Below are 9045 nucleotides of genomic sequence, written 5' to 3'. Positions count from 1 at the left end.
GACAGGGAAGATAATCTTAGCTTTTAAGAGCTTATTAAGTTCCGACTTTATCTGGCTCTCCAAATTCGGATGTATTTTTCTTAACTTCTGCTGGATCGGTTTTTGATTGGGAAGCATAGGAATAGTATGTTGTATGATAGATGTATCATATGTTTTGAGGTCGTCATACTTCCAAGCAAAAACTTGTTTGTTTTTCCTTAAGAGTTTGATGAATGCTTCCTTTTCTTCTATAGAAAGTCCTAACCCTAAGTTGATATTTTGAGGAGCTTGATCTGTTCCCAAATTAATCAATTCAAACCTAAGAGTAGAGCTTTGGAGTTTTGCATTAATTACAGGTTTGAACCTGTCTTTAATGTCATAAAGGTCTTCGAGCTTTACTACGGGCTTAGGAATTGCGTTATCTTGAGATGTTCTTTTCATTTGAGAATCATGGTCATGCTCTTCAATGATTTGATTGTCATAGGACTTTTTAGAGGTTAAGAATTGCAAAATGTCCTCATCATGGTTGAAAACCCTCCAGTTGGTGATATTATCATGAACTGAAGGCCTAAAAATTAATTCTATAGAAAATCTATCAAGACTATAGTCTTCGGAAGGGAGAAGTTTGGAAGCTACGTTGGCTAGTAAATCGGCTGCTGAGTTTTGTGATCTAGGAATTGAAGAAATGTTGAATGCTGAGAAATGCGAAGTAAGATCTTGCACTAGCGATTGATAATGCTTAAGGTGACTTGAAAGGCAATGAATTGTATTCCTTACCTGCTTAACAATGATCTCACTATCGCCGAATACTTTAATATATTGGACTTTAAGGTCAATTGCCTTATATAATCCCTGCACTAGAGCTTCGTATTCGGCCGTGTTATTGGTGCATTCAAATTCTAATCTACAGGAAAGCATCGTCTTTTCGCCTTGCGGACTAACCAAAATGCAACCTGCTCCTGAGCCCTCGCTGGACTTAGAGCCATCAAAATACAAAGACCAAAATAAAGGAAAATTAACAAAAATATTTACATCCTTTTGATTTTCATTGAAGCATTTGGATAAATTGGTTTGTGAAAAATTTTCTACCTGAGATGTACAATGGTTAACTGAAAAAGGGGAAGATTGGGCAACAAAGTTGCCAAAGAATGATTCTGAGGAATAATTTCCCAAAATGTTGTTGTTGAAGGCCACAGGCTGGTTTTCTTGTTTGAAATCGGTTACTGTGTGGGTCATGTGTTTCTCACGGTCGATCCTTATTTGATTTGGCTTACCCTTGTAGGGGAGCCACATATGTGACCAATCGGTGGAAATGTATCCATGGAGTTTTTCAGACCAATCTCTGCTCAAAATTAAGTCGTAGAATTCAGGTATGTCAGCTATCAAAATATCTATTCTCTGTACTATTCTGGGATCAGCAGACAACCTGATAGTCACGGAATTAATTTCTCCTATAACCTGTACTTTGGTTCTGTCTAACTGTACAATGTGAATAGCGGACTTCTGGGGTTCTATGTTCAGTTTAGAACAAACTGAAGCTGGCATAATATTAGATGAAGCCCCTGAATCAATTAAACAGTTATGCAGATTTCGATTATAGATTTCATAGGTGAGCAAGAAAGGTGGGGTATGAGAATTGGATCTATCTCCGATCAGAACCGAATCGGTAGCTTCGACCATATCTGGAGGGGGTTGTCCTGAATCATTAGCAGCTTTTGAACTGGGAAGAGGAGAAGAGGGGACAGCATTAAATTCTCTTAGGAGTAATTTCTGCTGATGTTTTAACTTACTTAGTTCAAACATGGTTATGTTTTCCTTAGTCTTTTTCATATCATCAACAATATTATACCCCATGGAGTCAGATACCACTAGTGTCTTAGATGTCGAAGGAGAATTAGAAATTGGAGGCTGGTTTTGAGGGGCTGCTACCGGAGACTTTTTTAGGAGAACTTTTTCTTTTGGTGTGGCAGCACCTGCACTCCTCTTTTTTGTAGTTGTTTGAGTAGGTTCAGAAGCGATTTTACTTCTTGTAGTAACAGGAAATGCTTCTTCTTGATTCTCAGTGTCAGAGTTTGGGAGTATAAAATACCACATGCCGTGGCATTCAACTACTTCTTCTTCATCATCTGTTTGAGAAGTTGTTTCCTCTTCCTCTTCATCCTGTTCTGAGTCTGCATTAGATATAACATTGGGTGGCTTTGTTTCAGTTTTCTTGAAAGTTCTAAATGGTCTTTTGTTTGAAGTCTTAGCCACCTGTTTTTTAATCTCAACCATTTCATTAGACAATGTTTTGAGGACTTTTTGTAAACCTTCCATGTCGTATGGGTCCTTTGGGGTCTTTTTCTTAGAATCTTCTTTAAATGAAACTTTTTTGGTTTTTCTATCCTCCAAGGCTGCTTTCTTCTCTAGAGCATTAATACGCTTTTCAACGGCAAGTGCTTCCTTCATATTTTCAGCTAAGGTAGGTTTGCCAGCCCTGTCAACAAAAATAGCTATGTTGGAAGGGAGGGCAGTAATATACCATTCGCTCCTAATTTGTTCACTTGGTTTCGAAGCGGTGGGGATTTTATTTAGGAGTTTGTTGAATCGAGCATTAAACTCCTTTATTGGTTCCCTATGCTCTGTTCTCAAATTGGAGAGGTCATTTATTAAAGTGGCTAGAGACCTGTCATCTCCATATTTGGTAAGGAATTGCTCTTGGCATGTGGTCCAGCTGGTAATAGAACCAGAAGGTAAGGAGAAGTACCAGGATCCTGCCGATCCTTGCAGGGTATAAGGGAAAAGCCTGACAACAACATCTTGTTCTGTCACTCCTTTTAAATTAACTGCTAACATGAAATTATTAATATGTTCTTCAGCTTGTGTTCCGTTATCTGGATTAAATTTAGGCAACCATTTTTCGGGAGCATCAGGTAGATCATGCAATGGTGCGGGCATATTGACTGCACCTGGCGTAGTCCATGGATCTGCCATTATGCTGGCGATAATAGTTGTTACTACTGTTGGGATTCCAGATGACTGAGGAGAAGAGGTTGTTGAAGAGTGAGTAGTTTGAGATGCTGTAGTACTTATTCCCTGATGAACAACAGTGTGTAACGGAGGAGTGGATGGTTGACTTCGCAGAGGAGGAGTGGAGATGGAGGATATGGAAGAAAGATCTTCACTATCAGATACTTCAGTAATCTTCTTAGCCTTTTTCCTTTTCGGTAAAGGGAACTCAGTAGGTTCAATACCGAGTTTTTCGCTCTGAAGTCTGGTAAGTGGATGGGATAAGTTTAACTGCGAGGTCACACTGCTTTGTGATACTTCAGATTTCTGAGGCGAAATCGAGAAGCTCTGAAGTTTATGGATAAGAGACTGAACTTCAGGGGATTCAAGACTTAATTGTTCTGAAATATGATGGGTATGAGCAGTGGTAATTGATTCCTCTTTTTCTCGATTGTGTGCCGGAGAACCAGCATGTGATTGAGAAGGGGAAGAGGATTTGGAGGGAGAATTACTCTTAGAATGGTTTGCAGATTTGGACCTACTTGCCATTCACAGTCGATGGCCCTCCTTCTAGCGCCAAAAATGTTGATGCCCCGAAATTCGTTGCAACAACATCGGGGAAACCACCCGGTCCGGAACTTAGTGCAGCTCCTTTTCCGTTTGGAATAGTGGCTCCGACTGGGGATAATGGGACCAGTTTCCCAAAGATTATAAGTAAACGGGATGGATGAATGATTTACGATATAAGGTGATAATAAGTAAATAACTAAACTACAAGAGAAATATAATAACTATAAGCTAATCCCGGGACTTATCGATTGATAGAATGCAGCGTTTGATAATCTATGCTTAATGGCAGGCATATAGATGACACTAACAATAAGCATAGATGTTTAAATCATTTAAGATTGCTCTGCATAATTAGTTATGCAGAGCGATAATAGCGAATTACTGCACTTAGTCATTTATATTATTGTTACACACATGAGTAAGAGAGATAACAAATCACAAAACATTCAATAGTGATATGAAATGAAGACTTGCTGTTATATTGCATACATGTATTCAACAATAGCAAAAATAATAACACAGCAATTCATATAATAGAAAAGAGAAAAGATACAGATAATAGTACCATGTAAGCTGTTTGATCAATCCAGTATATTAATCACTATGTCGCGGTCCTTCCTTCAAACCAGAAAGCATTCCAAGCAAACGACAGTAGTGCACAATTTACTTAAAACAGCCTTATAAGCAAAATTAAGAACCAATGGTCGAGTTTCAAAAAAGAATATAGACTGAAGCACAATAGTGCAAACTTCAGCCTTTAAGTCTTTTACAAAATTTTACGACCCTTTCCAAAACAATGAAAGGATCTATAAATACTATGCTAATCTAAAATATCTAAATATCTAAAACTGAAAAACTACTAAATCGGCATTAACAAACATCATCTTGTATTCTGGTGATTTGGCAGTCGGCAGCGATGCTTCATTCAGAGGTCTCTTTGCCTTTACTCCTTCGCTGACATATCGCCAGCATTGGCTCTACTTCTGGTGGAGTATTGAGGCGTGAAGTTAGCTGTGCATCATATGTGGCATCTTGAATGTCGGCAATCAGGTATCGGAGAGCATCTGTTAGACAGTTAAGAGCCGACCTTTGAGAATGTGGTTTAATCAGAAAGAGCCAGTATGCGTCGGCGGTCAAGGTATTTACTCCGGCAATTAACCGCCCTTGTTTCTCCAGATCAGGGTAATTCCTGTGCTCCAGCATGTTTGCTGTTGTTATGTTTCCAGGTGTGCATTGGGAAATCATGTTTGCCAGATACAATGTATCATTGACTAGATTGATCATGTTGCTGGCAATCATTTTGCATCTTGAGGCTGCCCTTTCTGCTTTCATCACCTGCGTGTTCCATTCCATGAAGAGTATGTCCTTGTATGTTACATGGATTCGGGACAAGTTTGCTGCTTTCCCTTCTGGAGTGTCTTGCCATTCAATATATTCTGTTATATCATCTTCAGCTTGATCTAGCTTATTCCTGGCTTTCTCTATTTGTTCACACACTGCTGTAGATGTTTCACAAAGTGATTCAGCGTCAACAAGTTGTTGGCACAAGAGCCTGATTTGAGATATCAATGCGTTGTTTATTCGAGTTGCCTCTGTTCTGAAATCATCAATACTCTGGGCGCCCTTGATACCTTCGAGCTGTGCTGATAGCTGAATTATTTGCTCGTCTTTAGCTTTTATCATCAGCTCATTAGATGATTTTAACTGGGATAATGCCTCTGACAATTCTTTTGCTTTCTGAATGTCACTTTGGTCTATCCTCTGTTTTTTGATTTGCTGGGTTAACAAATTATTTTCTTGCTGTTGGGCCAGCAATTGTTCCTCTACCTGCGCTGCCTTATTTCTTGCCTCAATTACTTCTGCTTGCAATGCATATATCTCATGCTCTTTAGTCTTCAAAAGAAGACTTACTTCTGAGGCTTTGTCAATAGTTGCCGCTGAATAAGCTCCCGCAAATTGCGATAGCTTTGTCAGATCTTCAGAGGGATCTAATTCTCCCTTCCAGACCACATTGCCCGTGACTGTTTGCTCAGGTGAAATAGAAGGTTGATCAAGCCTTCGTCTTTTCCTAGAGAGCCTTACAACGGCTCTATGCTTTGGGCTGTAGAAAATGTCTAGGGGAGGAATTTCCTCCACCTGAAGATCAATTTGATCGGATGGGTCTTGAGTGATTACCTCAACATTCTGTACCATGGGTGGGCCGCTGGTTCCTTCTAGAACCGGAGAAGAAGTAGTATCGGGAGCATTATTTGTTTTAGAGGCATCTGAGTCTTTGGAGGCTTCCTTACCACTTATAATGGAATCGAATTGGTTCCATTCTTTAATCAATTCAGGATCAGTAGAGATTTGCTCACTTTGTTCTGTGTGGGCTTTACTCTGTTCTTTCTCTCTTTCAATCCTCTGCTGTTCCTCGAATGCCTTCCGCTGTTGCTCCTCTTGTGCTCTTTGCTGCTGTTCCTCCAATTCCCTTTTCTGCCTATCTTCCAGTTCTTTCTTTGCTTTCTCTTCTTCTTCTCTTTTCCTTTGTTCTTCTAACTCCTTTTGTTTTCTTTGCTCTTGATCCTTTTGTGCCTTTTGCTGCCTTTCTATCTGCTCCCTTTTATGCTTCTCTGCTTGCAGCTTGTTTTGCCTTTCCTCCTGTTGCTTATCATACTCTTTAGTTGTAACAAGAGATAGGTGTATTTGCTGCTGACCAGACTCGCTTGAGGAGGATGTTGGGGTTGTGGATAATAAATCTAGAGGCAAAGTTTGCAACCTTTGCTTTCTAAGTTTATTAAATTCAGTTAACTCCACATCTTCATATCTCAATGTAGCAAGTTGTTTGACTTGGCTTATTGAATCGGCACTCACGAACAGGTCATCAAACTGATTCTCGTGATGGACAACCTTTGACAGTTTGGCCTGTTCCAAGGCAATGAAAGCAGTCTTTTTTGGATCATAGAGTCTATTTGGAATAGAAGCCAGGTATATCATTTGGAGTTTTGCTGCTTCCTTCTCTGCATGCTTGTAATTTAGCAGCGTATAAACTCCAATTCTTAAAGGAAAAGAGGGCCATCCTCTCTTTTTCTCCTCTTTGAGAGTTTGTGTGACACCCTCAGACATAATCTGGTAGGAGATTTCCCGGGCTAACAATTTATCTGGGATGTACAGGGGAGAACATGTGGCCTAGCCTTGCTTCCAAAAACTCTAATATAGGTAAAATGCTCTTCGCCGAACCAATGGGCTACGGCTGGTAGGTCAAAAGAAGCTTCATAGGAAATTCTTGGGATAGGTCTGTCAAAAATAGAATAGTGAACGGGCACCATGAAACCATTGCAAATTTGATACAAATGGTCTTTGTGAGAGGGTTTCCACAATTTCCGATGGTACAAGTGAATGGGTGTTGGGTCATGGGTGGTCCATCTCCAACCAAGGACAGGAAACTCAGAATTAAAACACAGGGTATCCATAATGTAGGCAGAGTAATAGAAGGGTGGGATTTTCCTCTCGGTGACTCTAGTTTTGGCCCTAAACTCACGAATAGCTATGACCAATTTATCAGACAGAATAGTGGCCCAATCCATGATTGTACTATTGACGGCCGCTTCCATTAAGGAGACCATATCAATATGGATATTTGCAGAGTCATGTAATCCCCACAATCTACACATCATAATCCCAGCATAGCAATAAGGTGAAGCCAAAGAAGCATTGGAGTACTTACCCGACATATCATGCTTGTGTTTAGCTGGATTCTGCCTCCAATCTCGGAGAGGTTCGGATGGTGATTCATTCTCTTTCGCTAACTTCTCGACAAAGGCTCTGTTATAGACTAGCTCAGGTTCAGGCAAATGATACATTCGTCTCAAGTCATCAGGCTTGAAGGAACCAAAAATCCTTCCATCCTTTGTATGAAAGGTTCTATCAGTGAGGGTAATTTCCTCAATTGCCCAGCGTACCACATCAGTATAAGGCAGGACTTGTTCTCTGGCTGCTATTCTGTGCAGAAAGGAGTCGGCCAAATGTTTGAGAGTTGCCTCAGACTTCCTTAATTCATCCACACTAGCCTCAGTTACTGTCTTTTCTGGTTGCTCTGCCTCTAGCAAATTGTATGTACCTTGCCATGTAGTGCTAGGAAGACCAGTGCATGTAGTGTCTGAGATTAAGCCTTTCTTTGAAACTATAGCAGCTTGGCCTGAGACAGGTGTCGCAGTAGAACCTGCCACCTTCTTGAATTTATTTCCCATCATATTCAGACTTCTCTCGACGGTTGAATTCTACACAAATGCAAGAGAAATCGTAACAAGGAAATAACAATGACGATCCATAACGGGATAGATATATTACTTGAAGCGTGGTGAGATTAATTCTAAAAGTGGCTGTGGATCTAATGATTTGAGAAGGCACCGCAGATGCAATGATGGTGATTTTACAGCCTGCAGCTCCATAAATGACCATTACTTAAGTTATTAAACCGAATGACCCCTTAAAGCATGCAACAGATTTTTTCAAAGGTCTAATCGTAATTGTTCGTTAATTCGAAGGGGCAAAGCTTTAAATACGCATGCATTACCTTATCCCTTTATTTAACGGCATTTTTGAAATCTGTGCTTTTGTCAAATCAGATTTAAATATAACTTTAAAGCTTTGAAATAATCACCTTTTAGGAATTCTGGTCATCATTTAAGCGTCATCGCATCGCATCGGGGGTGTGAGTGACATTATCATTTGGGAGAGATCTTGGCGAATGCCGATTGTGACATTGTATCATATTAGCGTGCGAACATAATCCCTAAATGTATATCAATTGATTTACCGACTACCGATAGCGATATTACATCGCATCGGGAAAAGATCTGAACGTCTTATGAAGATGTATGGGATTCTGCCGACTACCGATAGCGATATCGCATCGGGTCGAAGCTTAAAACACTTTTCATAAGAAGCGGCGCCGATAGTTGATCACCGATATCGTGTCGCATCGGGGAAAAGACATGTGCTTTTTGTGTGTGTGCATTGGCTATCGCCGATGACCGATAGCGATATCGCATCGGAAAGAACCAAGGTAGCAAACGATTTGGCGATTGCTTTTTCGGACTTAACCAAAAATTGCTTATTATTTGTTTCAAAAAGGCTTTTATTCACAAATTCATTTGATTATCATACCTTTTTCGAACAAATTTGTTAATGCCAATTAAAATTTTAAAAGGGACCCATTTCATATGTTAATTGTTTGTGATAAAAATGTTATGAAATGGGGGGTTGTTGTAGGGCACAACAGTACCAAGGGACAGAAGCTCCCACAGAGCCTCTCTATTACCTCAACCAAAGGAGGCCACAAGGATCTAGACCTTATCAGCAGGGGATGCAAGGGGCATCTCAAGCTTATTACAGCCCCAACCAATCAACTCCTATGCCTTCCTGGGGTCCCCCTGCTCATCCTTCATGGTCCATGCCTCCTCCATGGTCTTATCCACCTCAGTACCCCACTCAACCTACTTCTCATTCATATCACTCACATGCCCAGCC

Source organism: Pinus tabuliformis, chromosome 8 (assembly GCF_031772625.1).
Source record: "Pinus tabuliformis cultivar Carrire ecotype Pingquan chromosome 8, CPIR1, whole genome shotgun sequence".
NCBI classification, from domain to species: domain Eukaryota; kingdom Viridiplantae; phylum Streptophyta; class Pinopsida; order Pinales; family Pinaceae; genus Pinus; species Pinus tabuliformis.
This window is presented reverse-complemented; position numbering follows the sequence as displayed.